Source organism: Homarus americanus, unplaced genomic scaffold (assembly GCF_018991925.1).
Source record: "Homarus americanus isolate GMGI-L3 unplaced genomic scaffold, GMGI_Hamer_2.0 scaffold6354, whole genome shotgun sequence".
NCBI classification, from domain to species: domain Eukaryota; kingdom Metazoa; phylum Arthropoda; class Malacostraca; order Decapoda; family Nephropidae; genus Homarus; species Homarus americanus.
The window spans coordinates 488,812-509,161 of NW_024715548.1; positions in this window are offsets into that span (position 1 = coordinate 488,812).

Consider the following 20,350-nt stretch of genomic DNA (forward strand, 5'->3'; position numbering starts at 1 on the left):
TCCTGAGTATAAATCTCCCTCCCTCACCTTGGTCACCTGCGAACAGTATATCGTCATACCTGCCTTCTGCTCCCTCTCACAAATCTGTCCACACACACACACACACACACACACACACACACACACACACACACAGAGTCACAAACCAGTTCCTTGGGCAACACGCTACACGCCTCCAGGCTCTTAAGATCACCTGAAGATTAGACACCCTAACCTAACCTAACCTAACATAACATAAACCTAATATACTGTAACCTAACCTAACCTTCCTTCTCCCTAGGTAACGTAAGGGTGTTTTTTGTTCATCAGGTGAAATAAGCTGGTTAAGGGGTCTAATCTTCATATGATTCTAACTACGCTTTTGACAGATGATCCCAGTTAAGCTTTTGACAGGATCTTAATAGGTTAGGTTAGGTTATTTTGTACTGACTATAAAGCCGACAAAGGGAAAGTGTTATCGAGGAAAAGAAAGTTGAATCACGTGTTTAAGTTTCAGTTGTTTCGTCGCATTTTTTTTAATGATCTCATATTTCCTCTCTCTCTCTCTCTCTCATACATAGGAATTGAAAGTATGTTGTTATCTCTATTTCTCTTTCCCTCTCTCTCACTTCAATACTTAGGGGTTGAAAGTATATATATCTCTCTATCTTCGTAAATACCAAATTACTCTTAATAAACTAGATTAAGACTATTCACAAGACGAGGTAATACATGCCCCTGCTATACTGTCAATGTGGAGAGCAATTTTCGCCCGATGCGCAGATAAACAAGGCGCAATTTAATGTAACTGCGCTCGACTTAGCTCCCATCCCGGATAATTGGCGTCTCATCACTTTCTTAAACGCTCGCTGTCACCTGAAGAGAGGACGGGATGAGCGAAGACCTACCTGACGAAGGGGTTATAAGAGGCTGTTTATATCTTGCATTATGGTGGGTGGTGTTGTTTCTTCCTCTGGGTGTTAGTGTAGTGGATGTGAAGTATATATTTGACATAGAGGCTTTCAGAAATGATGCTTGTTTGAGGTGTATAACTAAGGTGGCATCCGACTTGGACGATTCCCAAATAGACGATTACAACTAAAAATCGTCCACACATAAAATATCTAATAGAAGACTGTGTTTATTAAAGGAATATATTATCGAATGTATTAAGATGGATAACTTGTAAGAATGAAATATAATAGGATTAACAAACGAAGTTGTTTATTTTAATTGTTATTACTTTAATAATAAAATGTTATTCATTTCTATTCAAATATTTCATGTTTTACCTGTACTCGTATTCATGACAAACTACAGTAGGCCTGTTTGTAGATCCTGTCAGTAAGTCAGGTTGACATAACATAAGAATGGAGGAAACTGCAGTGGGCCTATTAACCCATACTAGGCAACCCGGTTTACACCCAACCCATGAAGCTATATTTGAAGCTATCCAGTGTGTTCGAGTTAATGATGATGTTCGGTAACTTGTTCCACTCATCCACTACTCTATTAATTTCCAACCCATGGCTATGAGTTCGCTTCTGGTTGGATAGTTATGTCACCTTTGTTTAGCCCTGACTTCCATTTATACACCTCGATGATATCGCCCCTCACTCTACGTCTCTCGAGGGAGTGCAGATTAAGATGCTTTAATCTGTCTCTAGACTCAAGGTTCCTACTGCCCGGGATTAGCCTTGTCATCCTCCTCTGAAAGCTTTCTAAGGGGGTGTAGAGGTGAGGGAGGAGGGTGGAGGTGAGGGAGAAGGAGGGGGAGGAGTGTGGATTAAGGTGATGGAGGGGGGTATGGCTGCGGGTGTAGAGGTGAAGGAAGGGAGTAGAAGTGAAGAGCTGAGGGAAGGAGGTGGAAGTGAGGGAGGGAGAATAGATGGAGGTGTAGAGGATGGGAAGGGGATGGAGGTGATGGAGGGACACGAATGGGGGTGAGGGAAGGGGTATGGCTGGAGATGTAGAGGAATGGGAGGAGAGTGATGGTGTAGGCTGCTGGGGTGTGGGTGCTGGCAGTAGAGGCTGAGGGAGATGTTTATATGTTTGATTGATGACTTACGATATATTAGGAGAGACAGAGAAATAGGAAGGGCAGTGTGATAGATCTATTTTTTTTGCAAGTTATTAATGATCTACCTGTGAAATATTATAGACTAATTACCTGGTGTATGTGTGGCCTTCGAAATACTGTGTCCCTCTGACCTATCTCTCCCTCCTTCCCTCCCTCCCGAGGTTTGGTGGTTAGGGGAGAGGAACCCTGTGTTGTGAGGCAGTTTGGAGGTGTGTGAGGTGGGCCCGGGCGACGTCATCACGGGCGAGGGACTTACCACAACTCTCCCCATGGTCGACCCTCCTGTGAATGTTAACCCAGGAAGATGAACCTGGACAGGCCTGAGTATATATTAGAAAGTCCTGGTATCTTGTCTATATATATATACTGTATTTATCAAGTGTTTAGCAGTATATTCGAGTAAGTTATTTATCTCTGAAACCATGAAATATATTATGAAGCTTTTGTAATTTTTGTCAACAACCAAGGGCGCATGTGTGTGGCGTCCAGATCAAATTTTTGCCCACATGCGCGAGGTTAATGGTCTCAAGGTACAGATACAGCACTGTGTTGGTTATGTTTGTTGAACACTATTTGACTGTGCTCGTTCAGTGGTTCACCTGTGGTGGTATTTGAATAATTTTGTCTTTATTGTTTTTATTATTATTGTTATTATTATTATTATTATTATTATTATTACTATTATTATTACTATTATTATTATTATTATTATTATTATTATTATTATTATTATTATACCTCTTCATGAACTCGGCTCTCAGCCACTACCAGTTAACGAATAGAAGACTCTCTCTCTCTCTCTCTCTCTCTCTCTCTCTCTCTCTCTCTTTCACACACACACAGGCGCCATAGATCCCCAGCAATTTGGCAATATAAGAACTTCCTCCACCACTCACTGTCTTGTCAGCTTTCTCGTCTATTATACCACCATCTGGAGAAATGAAAGATGTCTGTGGCTGTCGCATCATTGACTTCACCAAGGCATTTGACCTAGTCGACCACAGTTTAATCATCAACAAAGCTATCGACCTCGGGCTTCGGAGAAGTCTTAAACCATGGCTTACAGTCTTCCTTAGTGACCGACGCCAAGCCGTACGCATCTGAGGGGCTGTCTTCACTTTTCAGTCACTCACCTGTGGCGTCCCCCAAGGCACCAAGATGGGACCACTCTACTTCCTTATGCTTATCAATGATGCCCTAAGAGAAACCTCTGCTCGCTGGAAATATGTCGACGACTCCACCATTGGGGTCATTGATATTGAAACAGTTTATTTAGCCAGAAGAACACAGATACAGAGTCGATTAAAAAGCTCATAATATTAACATGGCTGAGCCAATTGAGAGTCATAGCTCTCTTGAAGGCACCTGGTATATACTGTAAATTTATCTCAAGGAAGTATTATGTAACACTTAGTAACATCTGGAATAGTACAATAGCATGGTGGTAATAAGAACATATCAGTATGTTACTACGGTTATCACTTCGATATATATTTTATTTATTTATTTATTTTTACATTTATATTATAAGTATATACATAATTTATAGTGGAATTGAAAAACATAAATATGATAAGGGATGGAAGCAGTACAACATGGGTTGTATTCATGTGGAAAAAGAGGACAGAGCTGTCAGGATTATGTCTAGTTGGCAAATATATTTTTTGCAATGTTAATTTCTTATCTATCTACAGGATAATTTCTGATAAAACGGTTTTTGTGGTACAATAAAAGCAGGTATATAAAGTAGGTATAACAAAAAATATGAACACTTAGACAATAGATATTTTTTAAGAGATGATTTAAAGGAAGGGAGCGTAGTCTTTGCTCGGATGGGTGGGGGTAAGTTGTTCCACACCTTCACACCGTGATATTTTATGGAGGTCTGGGACTGAGAGGAGCGGGGGGTTAGTCGCTCTTGGCTCCTTAAGTTGTATCGGATTATTCCGGAACTGGAACTAATTGTTGTCAAGCAAGTGATTGACAGATTTGTAAACAAATAGGGCACAGCTGTAAGTGTTAATATCCTCGAATTTTAACATTTTCAATTTAGCAAATTGTTCGTTTGTGTGATCTGCTTTTTTCAATTAGGTCATTGTCCGTACAACTCTCTTTTGTGCTCCCGACTACACCGCCCTCCAGAATATATTGAACAATCTCTGAGATTGGGCCACCAACAACCATATCACCACCAACCATACCAAGACCATGGTTATGCACGTCAACCTGTCCTCCGACGTTGTCCCACCCCCTTCCATTACTTGAGCCCCAACACACTCCGGGTTGTGGACTCCACTAAGCTCCTCGGCGTCACTATAGATAACAAACTAAATTGGAAACCACACGTCAGTATAGTTGTCAAATCCTCCAGGTTGCGTCTTCACCTCCTCCGCCGACTCAAGTCCCTCGGAGTTCCTGCGCCCAAGCTCCTCAGTGTTTACTCAACACTCATACTTCCCAAGCTCACCTATGCCTCCCCTACCTGGTCTTCCTCCCGAAATGCCACACAACGTAAACACCTAGAAAAATGCAAAAGAGGGCATGCAAGATTATTTTCTCCCCTTCCTACTCCACACATCAAGAAGAGCTCAACACACTGACCCTCTTGGCTCTCTCTGACCATCACTGCGACCTCATCTGAAAATTTGGTGAGAAGCTTCTGCACCATCCTCGACACCGGCTCCTACTACCACCCGAGATCCCTGGTCCACGATTTTCTGTTCGACACCACAACCGCATCCAGCCCATACGAGCACGTACTGATCGCTATAAGAACAGCCCAGTCCCAACCATTGTAAAACTTATCAACAACTCGTAGTCAACCAGTGTATTCACTTCCAGCCACTCTTACCTTTTTCCACTGTCACTATGTTGAAATGCCCACCTTGTTATTATACATGATATTTGTATCACTTACGTTACTTGTATATTATTTGTCAATCAAGTGACCCATTCTTCAATTATGTAACTGTATATTATTTGTGTACCTTCCAGCTGCCATGCTCTTTCAATAAATCGTTAATTATTATTATTATTACACACACACACACACACACACACGTAAACACAAACCAACGCCCCTTGAGAACCACGACTCAGGAAGTGTGAGGTGTAAGCAGTAGGTGTTGTGGAGGGGCTGCTGGTGAAACGTGTAATAACAGGGTGAAGACTGACCGTGTTCCTGGCACTGTCTGGGAATGGGAGAGGCTGTCTCTCTGTCTGTCTGATGACGAAGATTGTGCTGAGGAAAACTGTATACTGATGAAGATCGTCTGCTGAGGAAGATTGTTTACTGAAGGAGATTGTCTGCTGAGAAAGATTGTCTGTTGAGGAAGATTGTTTATTAAGAGATATTGTCTGCTGAGAAAGATTGTCTGTTGAGTTGGGTTATTTACCGAGAAAAAATGTTTGCTGCATTAGTTTGTCTGCTGAGGAGGTCATCTACTGACGAAGATTGACTACTGAGAAATATTGACTGTTGAAGCAGATTGCCGGCTTAGAGAGGCTGTCTGCTGAGGGAAGGAGGACTCTCTACTGAGGACAATAGTTAATCAACATCCTCATCATCTGATCACCATTACTCACGAGGCAACATTACCACAGACAGAACCGGAGGCTGTTACCCAAATATTTCACCCGTCAATGTTTTCTCCCGTGAAAAGTTAGGTTAGGTTAGGTTAGATTAGGTTAGGTTAGGTTAGGTTAAGATAGGCTGGGTTAGTTTAGGATTGGCTGGTTTAGTTTAGGGTAGGCTGAGTTCGCTTTGGGTAGGCTGAGTTAGATTAGGTAGAGTCTCCGTATAAGTTTTCGACCATTGTGGGAAGTTTATTTTTTGTAAAGTCTCTTAAGTCACTCGAGTATTCATACAACTCTAATTACGAGGACAAGCCATCGCACGATCTTTTAAGACTGTATTAATCTGCAGTGGAGCAACAACTTCCCTCGTGAACGTGAAACTTCTTCTGTCAAGTTAGGAAAGGTGTCTATTAGAGTCGATTAAACACAAAGAAAATGTAAACACAGATTTGCAGTTGATGACTCCCTCCTTGCTGTGTGTGTGTGTGTGTGTGTGTGTGTGTGTGTGTGTGTGTGTGTGTGTGTGTGTGTGTGTGTGTGTGTGTGTGTGTGTGTGTGTGTGTGTGTGTGTGTGTGTGTGTGTGTGTGTGTGTGTGTGTGTGTGTGTGTGTGTGTGTGTGTGTGTGTGTGTGTGTGTGTGTGTGTGTGTGTGTGTGTGTGTGTGTGTGTGTGTGTGTGTGTGTGTGTGTGTGTGTGTGTGTGTGTGTGTGTGTGTGTGTGTGTGTGTGTGTGTGTGTGTGTGTGTGTGTGTGTGTGTGTGTGTGTGTGTGTGTGTGTGTGTGTGTGTGTGTGTGTGTGTGTGTGTGTGTGTGTGTGTGTGTGTGTGTGTGTGTGTGTGTGTGTGTGTGTGTGTGTGTGTGTGTGTGTGTGTGTGTGTGTGTGTGTGTGTGTGTGTGTGTGTGTGTGTGTGTGTGTGTGTGTGTGTGTGTGTGTGTGTGTGTGTGTGTGTGTGTGGAATGACTCATGTGATAATCTCCTCCTTCCCTCACCCCTCCTCCCCATAACTCCACTCCTACTGACCACCACCCTTCCCCCTTCCTTTACCCCCCCCCTACACCGTCTAGGCTACTAGGAAAAGCTCAGGTAGAAAGTGGCGTTCTCCCGGGGAAAGTGGAACCAGTATAGAGGGAGGGAGTGGGTGGTGGTGGCTGGCCCAGGTCGCTGCCCCGTCCACACTAATTACCACGGGGTCGCCAGGTACCGCGGCCTCAAGTGCCACCTTTGTATAGCAGGGGAAAGTGCCTTGGTCATCTTGACTTAGTGTCAGTGACCTCTGTAGACACTGGGAGAGTCACTGGTTAAGAGGGATATTGTCCAGGGGTTAAAGATCACACTCCAGGTACTGTTATTACCATCACGGGGTGTGTGTGTGTGTGTGTGTGTGTGTGTGTGTGTGTGTGTGTGTGTGTGTGTGTGTGTGTGTGTGTGTGTGTGTGTTACAGTGGTCGTGTATATGTATGTGATAAAATTTATCTGCTTGTTTGTACTAAAGAAAATTATATTGGGTGGATGTAGGTGGTGGTGAGGGTAGTGAGGGTGAGGGTAGTGGTGGTGATGGTGAGGGAGTTGATAGTGTTGGTGGTGAGGGTAGTGGTGGTGAGGGTAGTGGTGGTGAGGGTAGTGAGGGTGAGGGAGTTGATAGTGATGATGGTGAGGGAGTTGATAGTGATGATGGTGAGGGTAGTGGTGGTGAGGGTGGGGTACATAAGGATGGTGGTGGTGAGGGTGGAAGAGGTGTGGGAGGAAGTTACAGTTTTCACAGGTACAGTGGTGGCCGGAGGATGCTGTCTACATCTCCTCGCTTTCACCGGCGTGTTGTAATATGGCGCGATTCATTGACGCCCAGTAATTCCGAGGCCGTGCTATTATCTGAGTACCTGGATACAGTACCTGGATACAGGACTTGGATGTAGTCTGTAGTTCTCCCTCGACTGTGTTCCTGTACTAATTTGGGTTAACTGCCTCGTTGATAAGGTGAATTTATTTTGTATCTTAAGTTATGTATTATGAAACACGGCTATTATGTGGAAGAGTCTGTAACTGTAATAACACCACTATCTGTACCTGTATTCTTCTTATGTGAAAGTATTTGGGTTTGTCTCTAACTGTATTTTGTAATTTTTTTTTTTACTTATTCCTGTACCTGTGACTATATTATTATATTGTAAATTTATGTTTTGTATTTTTATGGAGAAGAAATTACCACATCTTTACTTGTCCTGTTGGGTTTAAATTGCTGTGTAAGCCCTGCGTCCTCTAGCAAGGTGACGCGTTAGAGACAGCCAGACACTAACCCAAGAAAAATAAGAATAATACACCACGTTCACTAACCTTACTGAACACTTATGAGTTATTGTGGTCTGGTTTTATTTTTTTGTGGGTGTGTGAATTATTCCTCTCGTCCAGGGTCGTGTAAATCTCCCCCCGAGTTGGCCACAATGACGAGGTAATGTGCTGAGGTGATCATGATGGGAGATCACTCAGTGTGTTTTTCACCTTCGTCTCGGCTCTGTGTTAATATTCTTTTTTCCTCGCTGCACTGAGACACAAATCGTAAGTGAAGGTATCCAATGTTTATCATGGTTTATGTGTTGTGGTTGTGTTGCTGCGTCACCACCTCGTCTTAAAGTATACGTTGTTATGTTATATGAAATAGTTCCTTGCTGGGTTTCTTAATACGGTTTTATTACTATGGTAAGTTAAACATACAGTAATGATAAATGTTCTTCCGTTTATTGCCGATGACTGAACGCAAAAGCTTTAAACGAAAAATGGGAACGATGATGACGTCAGAATGTTGAAAGCAGTTGAGCTGAAGAAGACAAAGTGAACAATATGGATATAATGATGGATTAAAATGAGTTACGTGTACCGCAGTCGTGAGGTGTTGTTTTACTACAGTGAGTGAGTGAGGAGGAAGGATTACAAGCATTACATTCTTGAAGGTCAAACACCTCATGGACGGGTAAACCTGCGACTGTTCTTGATGTAACGCCGCCCACCACACGCACAACTCCTGACGACTGACTCCTCACGCCCCACACCGTCAGTACGAAATCCAATCAACAATAACCAAAAACATCCTCAGAGTGATGAACAACGCGTAGTAAGACATTAAAAATAGAACCCCAGAGTTTGACAGGGACGACTCCGACAGCCGACGATGATAATAGTCACAGCCCAACATCCATCCAGCCGCCACATTCCTCACATAACAACACAAAAGACCCAAGTGGCTGCCGGTGTATATTTTAGCCTTAAGATTCTCACATTACATCATTAAGTAGTTTTTTCCTCCCTCGTCGGAATGTAACAAAACAGATAGAGGGTTTAACTGAAGGTGACGTCTTAGGGTGATGGTCGACTGTTATACACATGTTACCTCGGCCACTCACACATCTATTTAACACCTTCCTATCACCTTTGTTTATCTTCGGAATTTTCTTGATTTTCTTTCATATTTTCTTAGATTTATCTACTTATTTATTTATTTGTTAAGTGTAATTGATGTATTGTTTAGTTTTATTTAGCGTAATGAAAATGTGACGAATCTATATGTATCATTAAAACCTATACTATTCACCCCAGTTGTTCTTAAAATTACGAAGTTAAAGCCTAGTGGATGGAGCTACTCTGAGTAACACCAACTGAAAGGAAAGGAAGAGAGAATAATAAATAACGAATGTAAAGGAACAGGAGACGATATTATGCCGGTGAAGACTATATAACAGCGCGGGTACAGGAAGGCGGCCCTCAGGCACCCCAGCGTTCATGGAAAAATGATCTGAGTGATGCGATAATCAGACACCGACGCGGGAAGACGTGAAAGTAGAGAAAGTATGAAAAGCCAAGTGATGGGATCCTGTCGGGAGAGAGTCAATTCACTATCTAAGCTGTCGGGTAGAGTCATTCCACTATTCGGTCGGGTAGAGTCACTTCTCTGTCAATGCTAACCTTACCTAACCTAAACTTCACGAGTTCCACACAATCATTTACTTCTTATTCGTTACATCATCATCGGGTCAAGGTTTCTCGCCTCCCGAAGCAGCTTTATATACTGCACGTGTTGTAAACCTCTCGACAGTGTATAAAAAATCGATCAAGGATTTTGGCAAGAAAGTGTGTGTGTGTGTGTGTGTGTGTGTGTGTGTGTGTGTGTGTGTGTGTGTGTGTGTTGTTCATTTTGTATCTGTATAATTTTGATTAAATTTACTGTTTCAATATAATTTACACTTTCAATTTCAGTAATAAGCCTCCCTAACCCTAACACCGTCTAGCGTATGATTCCTGCGTTGAATATGTAGTAATTTATTGACATATTTGAAAGAGATATAATTTTATGATTTGGACGATTAAAAGTTGATGTGTTTATTTTGGAATCATGTTCATCGTTTTGGAGGTTCGGGTTCATCCTTCCTAAAATTAAGTCCATATGAATTTTGGAACATTGTGTTTATAAAATGTTTTATGTGGTTCTATGTTCTCAGTATTAGGCTAGAAACTGCTCTCTCTCTCTCTCTCTCTCTCTCTCTCTCTCTCTCTCTCTCTCTCTCTCTCTCTCTCTTAGGGTGATCTGATATTCTAGTATTTTTATATTTGTCTATCAGAACTCCTCACCTCCCCCTGGCACAACTAATTTATATACATACAAACTCACACAACACAGTAATTAACACATGTCATTACCTCTTCTTCCAGGTAAGTCGTCACACACACACACACCTGGACCACCCCACCACACCTTGATGACGTCACCTGTATACTAGAGGACCCGGGAGGTAAGTGTTCAGAGATTTATTGTTGTGGGTTTTTTTTTGAAGGGGGTCGTATATGGTGTGTGTGTGTGCGTGTGTGTGTGTGTGTGTGTGTGTGTAAAGGGGACGTCTATAGTGTGCTTAAGCGCAAAGAAATCAGTCTCATCCCGGCTTTGTATTTCTTAACTACACTGTGAGTTCTGATAAAGATAGTAGTGGGAATAGTGATGGTGGTAGGCGATGGTGGTAGATGATAGGGGATGGTGGTGGTAGGTGGTAATGGTGGTTGGTAGTGATGGTGATTGGTGGTGATGATGGATGATGGTGATGGTGGGTACGTCAGGTTGAGAGTGTAATTGGCCCAACACGCAGCGGATATTGAGTTAATTGCCTCCTGAAGACTCACCATCATAAAGTACGCAACTCTGTCCTTCAGCGGCGCCGTCGTGAGTCCTCCTCCCGTTGTTGTGGTTCGTCCTCTTGTTGTTGTTTGGTTTATTATCGTTTTATCGTCGTTTTCTTGTGCTTCTCATTCTACTGATTTCTATTTTTTTTTTTACTCGTGTTCCAATGTATTACTTTTATTGTTATTATCCATTGTCTTCTGCCTCGTGTTACCTTTGTCTATTTCTTATCTTCGCCTTGTTTGCATTTCTCTCTCTCTCTCTCTCTCTCTCTCTCTCTCTCTCTCTCTCTCTCTCATCATTCTCTCCTTCTTTATCTCTTTACACCACATCATCATCTCTTCTCCCTCCCTCCCTCCCCAATCATCATCATCCCCTCGTTTCTCTCATTCTTCACCATCAGGAGATTCGAACACATGTATTACCTAATAATTTAAACATTTAATCGAAGCACTCGTATCATCCACCATGAAATTAGTGAACCATTTATTCGAAACACAATAGATTCGAACATATGTATTATCTCATAGCTGAAATATTTAATCGAAGCACAATAGATTCGAACACACGTATCGTCATCTCAGTCATAATCGAATCATTTAATCGAGACACAATACTCGGGCTGAATCTGTCGGAGAAGAGAAGCAAAGAAATTCTCACAGGAGGTTAAACTCATCATTGGTTCCTGAAGATCGCTACGTCTTTACCTCCTCCTACTGACGACTCACCCAAGTTGAACTGCATTTAATAAGCTGGCGGCGGTGTTTGTGTAGAAGTGTGTCAGCTGATACCGGGAGTCCACTGATGCAGATTGAGTTTTTGATTCAGACATTGAAAGTTTAGGACAAGCCCGGGTTTAAATATAAGTACAGGAATTGAAAGTTGATTTAGATATATCCTTACGATTACACTATTATACATGTGATCGAAAAGTCCCTGTGCACCTGTGATAATTAACAATATCGTTATTTACCTTGTATTAGCCCCTGTCAAACAGACAGTAATACTTATATAAATGTGGGCTATATACACTAGGTTTACATAATTACATCACCCACGGTGACTAGCCTATGAGCCGTGAGTAATCATCAACTGGACACATGATTGCCCTCAGCCCTCAGCTTGACTGCTGGATCAGCAATAACTATCCAACTCTCACCAGTCTGTCCCCCGTCTCTCACCCACGCAAGACGCGTGTTCAAAGAAGTTAATTACACATAAGTTTCGTCCTTTATTAATGTTCACAGCTCATAGCGTTAATTACGGTGATATCCCAGTTATCGTGCAATAGTTTGATTTCTTAATAAATGGAGGAAAGGACATTTGGGTTTGAAAATTTAACCCAAAAACGTATATGAATGTTACTTCCAATGTACCTCTACTGACTCTACAGACTCTTCATGGTGATTACAACAGGTAAACGGAAGGTAACAACCCCATTCTGCTCACGGTAAATATTACAAGTGGATAACTTTTCCAATATTTACCACAAGTAAACAAGGTATAACAATGTAGGTATAAAAAGGAACAACTACAAGGTATATAACGACTTGGTTTAACAAGGAACATCTTTATTGTTGTTGTTTTAGGTGCACTGGGAGTTTTGGATCACCTAGCACAAAGTGAAGGTACAGCAAGTGGTGGTGGATAAGTTGGTTAGAAATGTGAAGCTCAAAAGGAAAATGATGTGCAGGTGTGGAAGTGTTATCTGTGTAAGGAATTATTATCAGCAGCAGAACAGGTGAGGTGTAACTATTATCTCACCTGAATATTAATTATCTCGGATCACCTGAGGATTAACTACCCTAACCTTATTTGGGGGTTAGTTTAGGTTTGGGTAATTTTCTGGTGAAATAAGCTGAGGGTGTTTATTTTTCTGGTGGTGTCTAAAATGTATACTTGTATCGACAATATTTCTGAATAAAATCCCTAAACCCCTGAACTCCAGGGTTATGATTTAAAAAAAAAATCTTGCATTCACAACCCCCAAGGGGCAGAGGTCTGGGTTAGAGTGAGAGTGATTGAGACGCCCGTCCCTGGCCTGACTTCTCTGGAAACAAAGGCAGGGTGAGGGGGGCCCATAATCCTTCACAAACACACACACAAACACACACACACACACACACGCACATACACACGCACATACACACACGCACATACACACACGTCAACAAGCATCCGTGTCGGAGGTGCTTTGGCGAGGCGGAGGAGGGTATGAACGAGACCACTTTGGAAGAGGACGCTTGTAATAAAAACCTGTAGGAAACTAGTCGAATTTATAACCTCGAGGAGCACAGTATAAATACACGCTTAACTACTTTTTGTGTTTTCTTATTATTATTATTATTATTTGCAGGAGGAGAGAGGAGTATTACTTGGGGTGGGTGGTAGTGGTAATGGTGGTAGCGGTAATGGTGGTAGCGGAGATTGGTGGTGGTAGTGGGTGGTGGTAGGCAAGGAGAGACTCGTCAAGAATGTTAAGTGAGGAAGTGGGTGTGGAGTGACAGCAACAAACACACCCACCCACCTACTGTCTCTCATATAACCATAATAATATCAAATGGCGAGTAAGTTTGAGAGTCGCCAATTGGATGAAACACTCAAGAGTCAAACTAAAAATGGTGTCCTCTGGTGTGTAACAAATTACCCGCCGCAAAAGTAAACTGGTCGATATTTGTATAATTGTAATGTTTGACTACTTGTAAAAAGAAGTCAGAAGAAAAACGAGTTTCTTCTTTTCCTCCTTTTCTAGTTCAGTTTAAATAATATAATGTTAGATGGTGTAATACACTTTACAAAACAGGTGTGGTGAAGCAATACATTATACAATATATTACCACTTTCACACGTGTCGGTAGTGAGGTAGGCCTAGTATGTATATCTGTAATCACTGCTGTTGTGAAATTGTTACAGATAAGAACCATTACTAATACTTGTTCTCACGGGTGGAGCTATTGTGTAGGAATTTGGTGAGGTTGTGGGGGAAAGATATTTATTTATTTATGCTGTACTATATTTACACGAGAATGGCTGGAAAATAATAATGGATTGGCATTTTAGTGTAAATATTAAATGTGCTAAGTTATAAAAAGTTGCCATTAGTCGATGATTTATGGCCCTCATTAGTAGTGACGAGGCTACCTGTGTGGCCGCATCGACCCTGCTAGAATGGTTGGGTTAGGTTGACTATTTAGCTACATAAGTGTGGCAGCTTCAAGATAACCCTCATCGTGAACAGTTAACAGGTTGTGATTATGATGTAAGCATAATTTCAGGATTTTAAAGAATGCTTATTATTTCTTGCAATATTTTCGACATTTTTATTTTTCTGACAGGCTTTAATTTTCTGTTTGGAATCTCATTGTCAGAAAAATCGCATTTATACTTTCTTATCAAGTACACCTTCACTCACTGCACAGTTGTAAGAGCTGTTGACTTCTCAGTCACATATGTTTTACAGGTGTGTGGATAATAACTAATAGATTTACAGTATTGTCTTCTTTTTTTTTTTTTACTTTGTGTAAATCCCCTCCATTAGGCGTAATAAAATCCCATCATGGCCCAAACGTCCACCCTACATACAACTCGCGGCCCAAACGTCCGGAGATCGTGGCCCATGGCCCAAACGCCCCTTGGCCTAATCGTCCTACAACCACTGGCGGACTACCCACCTCGGCCAGACCTACTAAACCCTAATGATTGGTGTAGGACAAAGGCCACACACGATAAAAACCCCCTAAGACAAAAGCCCTCTAGGACAAAAGTCCCTTAGGGCAAATAATAATAAGAATTTTTAAAATAATTTTTATTCTTTATTATGTAGACAATAGTATAACCAGAAAGTGAACGTTATTAAAGGAACATCCTACAGTATCTCGGGGAAACCAAACAACTAAAACACTATCTTATAAAAGTCATTAAGTGTTAAGGTTTGGGCCACGAGTTGTGTGTAGGGTGGGCGTTTGGGCCACGAGTTGTGTGTAGGGTGGGCGTTTGGGCCACGAGTTGTGTGTAGGGTGGGCGTTTGGGCCACAAGTTAAGAACAGGCAGCACTTTGACTGAGGGGCTTTTGTCAGGACCCCATTGTCACCAACTCAGATAATTTTTACTCACTATACTGAACCTTGTCTATATTTTACAGCAGTGATTATTATAAACCAAACTTGTGGCACAGAAAAGACACGTTCATAAGTGGCATGATCTTTGGCAAGGAGACTGGGTGTGGTATTGCTTCACTACAGCTGTGTTAGTGTGTAATTTATCGCCTAACGTAAGAAATGATATATACCGGACAAAGAAATAGTGTCATATTATTCTTAACACTAGGTACAGTGCAAGCTGCTAAGAGGCTGCCCATATGATGATACTGTCGCGGTCCACCAGTTAGAGTACGAGGACCATAATTATGATGATACTGTCGCGTCCACCAGTTAGAGTACGAGGACCATAATTATGATGATACTGTCGCGGTCCACCAGTTGAGATAATTATGATGATACTGTCGCGGTCACCAGTTAGAGTACGAGGACCATAATTATGATGATACTGTCGCGGTCCACCAGTTAGAGTACGAGGACCATAATTATGATGATACTGTCGCGGTCCACCAGTTAGAGTACGAGGACCATAATTATGATGATTAAACGAGGACCATAATTATGATGATACTGTCGCGGTCCACCAGTTAGAGAAGGGACCATAATTATGATGATACTGTCGCGGTCCACCAGTTAGAGTACAAGTAACAGGAAATGATGATGATACTGTCGCGGTCCACCAGTTAGAGTACAAGTAACAGGAAATGACTCAATTTGCAGTGCCGTAACAAGAGCACCAAAATTTTCTACACGTCTTGCATGACCAGTTATTTAGACAGTGGATCCCACACACACTCAAACAAAACACTTTCAGTCACGAAGCGTAATCATATTAGTGATCTTATAAACAAGTCAAGGTGTCACTCGGCTCACATCGTTAACTCTCATCGTAGGAGTGAGTGACTTACACCTTTCTCTTGCATAATGTACCGTATGGCCATAATATTCTGGTACATTATTGCTCCTCCGTAAAGTGAATGTCAGCTAGGGATATACCCTACTGTATACTGGATTATTTTACGCTATTTGAACCGGTAGGTGACCAGGGGAAGTGATCACAATTCTATGGAACGTTCAGTACCTGGTGTCCGCAGTCACACAAAAAACAGACATTTTCTTACAGCTCTAAGGGATTGGAATAATTTGCTTAACCACATTAAAAACAGCAATGTTATCAAACAATAAAGTTAAAACTGAAACACGTATGTAATCAAAGAAGCCACAACAAAAGAAGCGATTATCTATATCAGTGACTATAAAATGTTGCATTGTTTAAGTGATCCGCCAGTCTCGGGTGCAATGTAATGCTTGTTATATTTATCCACAAAGAATCCTACAGGCAATAAGCATCTAATGGCTTTGGTGGCTATTCTTGGTTGACTTTCCTTATTGTTTACCATTGTTTGTATACCCGCACTATTAAGGTACAGATATATTTTGATTGTATACCTGCATGATCTGTCTACAGTGTACCGTTTCTGCATTGTCTCTATGCATGCTGAGCCGTATCTTGCATTGACTTTGTGCATGCAAAATCAATTGTAAACTTGAATGATGATTTTACTAAATATACTTTTATCTATCATTTTATTGTTAAGGTGGAGAGAGGAGGGATAGTGGAGGAGGAGAGGTGGGAATTTGAGTGGGGGAGGGAGGAGGGCGGTTTAGCAGTGGGGTTATGGTGAGGCAGCACATTCCTCACCCCCCACCAGCTTCAGGTGATCGACATTCCTTACTGACACCTACCCCTCCTTCCCCCCTACCTCCACTTCCCTACCCCCTTCCTCCACTTCCCTCCCCCCTTCCTCCACTTCCCTCCCCCCTTCCTCCAGGGGTGGAGTCTCAGTGGCCAAAGTCAGAGGTCAGCCGTCACCTCCCTCTTGTGCAGCTCCAAATACTGTATACTGTTTCTCCATCTGGCCAGGACGAGGAGGGGGGATGAGGAGGGGGAGGGAAGATGAGAGGAGGGAGGGAAAATGAGAGGGGGAGGGAGTGTGGGTGATAGAGAGGGAGGGGGGAGGATTGAAGGTAAGGAGGGAGGGAAAGGGATATATAAGGAGAGATGAAGGGTGATATAGAGGGAAGAGGGTGATAAGGAGGGAGGAATGGTGGTAGGAAAGGAGTGGGGGAGGGAGACAGAAATGGTTGGTGATAGGAAGGGAGAGAGTGTGATAGGGAAGGAGAGGTGATAGGGAAGGAGAGGTGATAGGGAAGGAGAGGTGATAGGGAAGGAGAGGTGATAGGGAAGGAGAGGTGATAGGGAATGGATGATGGGAAGGGAGGATGCATGGAGAGAAAAAAACATGTCGAATATGAGGGGAGAAAGTGGTTTTATGTGGGTGTATGAAGGAAGGTTTGGTAAAGCCTGCATGGTCGCCAGGTCAGTTAAAGGGGAGGTGGGGGTGTGTAGAGAGTGAGAGTGTGTGAGGGAGGGAGGAGGTGAGTATGTAGAGTGTGGAAATGAGTGCATGAGTGAGAGAGAAGGGAGGGTGTGAGGGAGGTGAGGTGTGTAGCCAATGAGAGTGTGTCTAGAGGAGGAGAAAGGCGAAATATGTAGAGAGTAAAAGATTATGACGCTGAAATATAAAATTCAAGATAAAAGTTTATTTAGCAAGAATAATACAGATACAAAGTGAATAATAATAAGGATATTAGTATAGAGAGAGCACACATGCGCGGTGATAGTGAAAGTGGATTGGTAGCCTCCCCCTCCCCCCCCTCCCGTCTGGATGTGACGGCACACACGCTTGTTCAACGGGTCGCTCTGACTAAGCTGGGGACGGCAGGTGAGCTGGAGGAGGAGGAAGGGGGGAGGGGGAGATGAAAATTTTGTGGCCACACCCTCCCTCATCCGCCCTCCCTCCATGGCTACACTGACACCACGATGCTGTATACATGTGTATCTATAAATTAAAAAAAAGAAAGAAACGGCAATACAGGCGTTGATATATAAGTATAGTATTTATACAGATACAAATTAGTACAGGTATAGTTGCCCACAGGTATAGTGTTCGGTGGCCTTACCGAACATGTCGGGATCATAGTGGAACCTTCTTTACAGATATTACTTCTGTCATATCACTTTGCACAAAACTCGAGTACAAATATTACCTTAAAATATATTGTTGGCCACATGTTCGGAAAGGCCACAGAGGTGTGGAACACTATACCTGTGGCCAACTGTACGTAATGTATATAAGTACAGGTATATATAAAGTACAATTACAGATACACGGTACAGGTATAAGCACAGGTACACATACAAGCACAGATACACATACAAGCACAGGTACACATACAAGCACAGGTACACATACAAGCACCGGTACACGTACATAACTTTCTAAAAGTTACCAGTACAGAAACACCACTTGGGGATGTGTGGCAGGTGAAGAAGGTCACGTGTGTGTGTGTGTGTGTGTGTGTGTGTGTGTGTGTGTGTGTGTGTGTGTGTGTGTGTGTGAGTGAGTGAGTGTGAAGTGCTCACACCCATCTGAGAACACTATTGAGTCGTGACTTAAGATGAACCAGGAGCCCAGGATGGTTCAAATATAATGTGCTGCTTCTCTCTCTTTCTCTTTTGTTTCCAGTGACCAGGTAGCCACAAGCACGCTAGACATCCCGGTCCCGGACTTTGCGACGCCATCTAGACTACTTCTACCAGCTACCTGTCCCGACCAGGCCATGCTACACATAAGTTCTCTCCGACCCTGGCCTGACCCCGCGCTCTCTCTCACCCGCCTGCCAGCCAGACCAGGAGCCACAAAGGTTCCTTCGTAAATTTCCCCATAACGAGGAGTGTGATAACTAATTTAAGTTGTTCTCCTTTGAAAAAAAAAAAAAAATTACGTCCGATATACACTTGGGACTTTACCGTAAGTATTATAGTTACTTACGAGCAAGAGTGAAATACGAAACGGTTAAGAATCTGGACCCCCCTCCGAAAAAAAAACTGTAGCCTTCTGTTGTGTCCGCATCCACCCACGTCTGACCCTACACATTCTCTCTTCAAACTTTCTCGGACCCTTGCGAGTTCTGAGGTGATACTGACGAGAATAAATGTTGAGGGGGAGGGGAGGGTCATATTAAGGGTTCAGAGGTGGCACGATACTTTTTGGAACGCGCGCGCGCGAATTTTTCAATTCACTAAAACATTTTATGGGTCAATCACTCATGGCGCAGCCCCCCTCCTCTCATCCGACGGTAACTCCCTAATTAAAGACGAAGAAGGCATCCTTCAGCGCTGGAAAGAGCACTATGATTTGCTGCTCAACCGAAACATCGATGTGGATGTCCTAACTACCAACAGGTCCCTCAGCATCCAGAGCCAGCCCACCTTAGCTATCCTCCATCCCTGGATGAGGTAGCTTTTACTCTTAATTTTTCGCCCCTAGGCCCCGTTGTAGGTTGAGGACCTGTGCCCGGGTGGGCTATTCCCCGTAAAAATAAATAAATAAATAAAATAACAAAGCCTCAGGGTCTGATGGAATCCCAGTCGAGGTGTATGGGAAAAGGAGGAAATCTCTCAAGCTCTTAAAGACACCTCCATCATCAATATTTATAAGAACAAGGGAGACTGGTCAGATTGGCAACTACCGCGGGATATCACTGCTGGTACGTAGCTGGCAAGATTATTGCCCGAGTCCTCCTGAACAGACTTCTTCCTGAGGCGGAAAACGTTCTTCCAGAATCTCATTGTGGCTTTAGAACATCACGTGGCACCATTGACATGATGTTTGCTGCCCGCCAAATACAGGAAAAGTGCAGAAAACAGCGCCGTGACCTGTACAAGTGTACATGGCCTTCATCGACCTAACCGGAAAATGTACTTAACCAACGCTAAAGTCCAGACCTACCCAGAATACATTTTGCAAATAAATAAGGCGGCGCTCACCACGGCGTGAGCGAGGTGCCCGGAAGTTACACACCTGGAGAAGAAAACACGAAAAAACGGGTGTGAGAAGCAAGTGTTAACAGTGAGTCAGCCGGAGCAGGAACTCCCTCACCCACTACAATTGTCTTCCCAACACCTATGTTTACGTTACTCAACTATCTGTCATTCAAAACTGTCGTCGTCTTGCGGTGGTGTGCAGTACATACGCGCTCTCACCCAGCCCGGAAGTATCTGCCGAAAAACGAGTGAAAACTTGGTTTGTTTTCAATAAACTATTGGCGATTATCCTCCTCAAAAGTTCCTATTAACAGAAACTTTTTCAGATCTTGATGACAGCAGATACTTTGGCCATATAAATGACATGGCCAAAGTATCCGTTCTCTGTATCAAGGACTAATCCTTGCTCTGTGCTCCACCATGCCCACCAAAACTCAGGAACCGCCCAAGAACCTTAAAAAAACGTCATCAGCAAATACAAAATCAAATGAGGATCAAATTGAATATGTAAGTGAGACAATAATAATAATAATAATTTGATACCAAGACAGGAGTTAGAAACCTTTTCA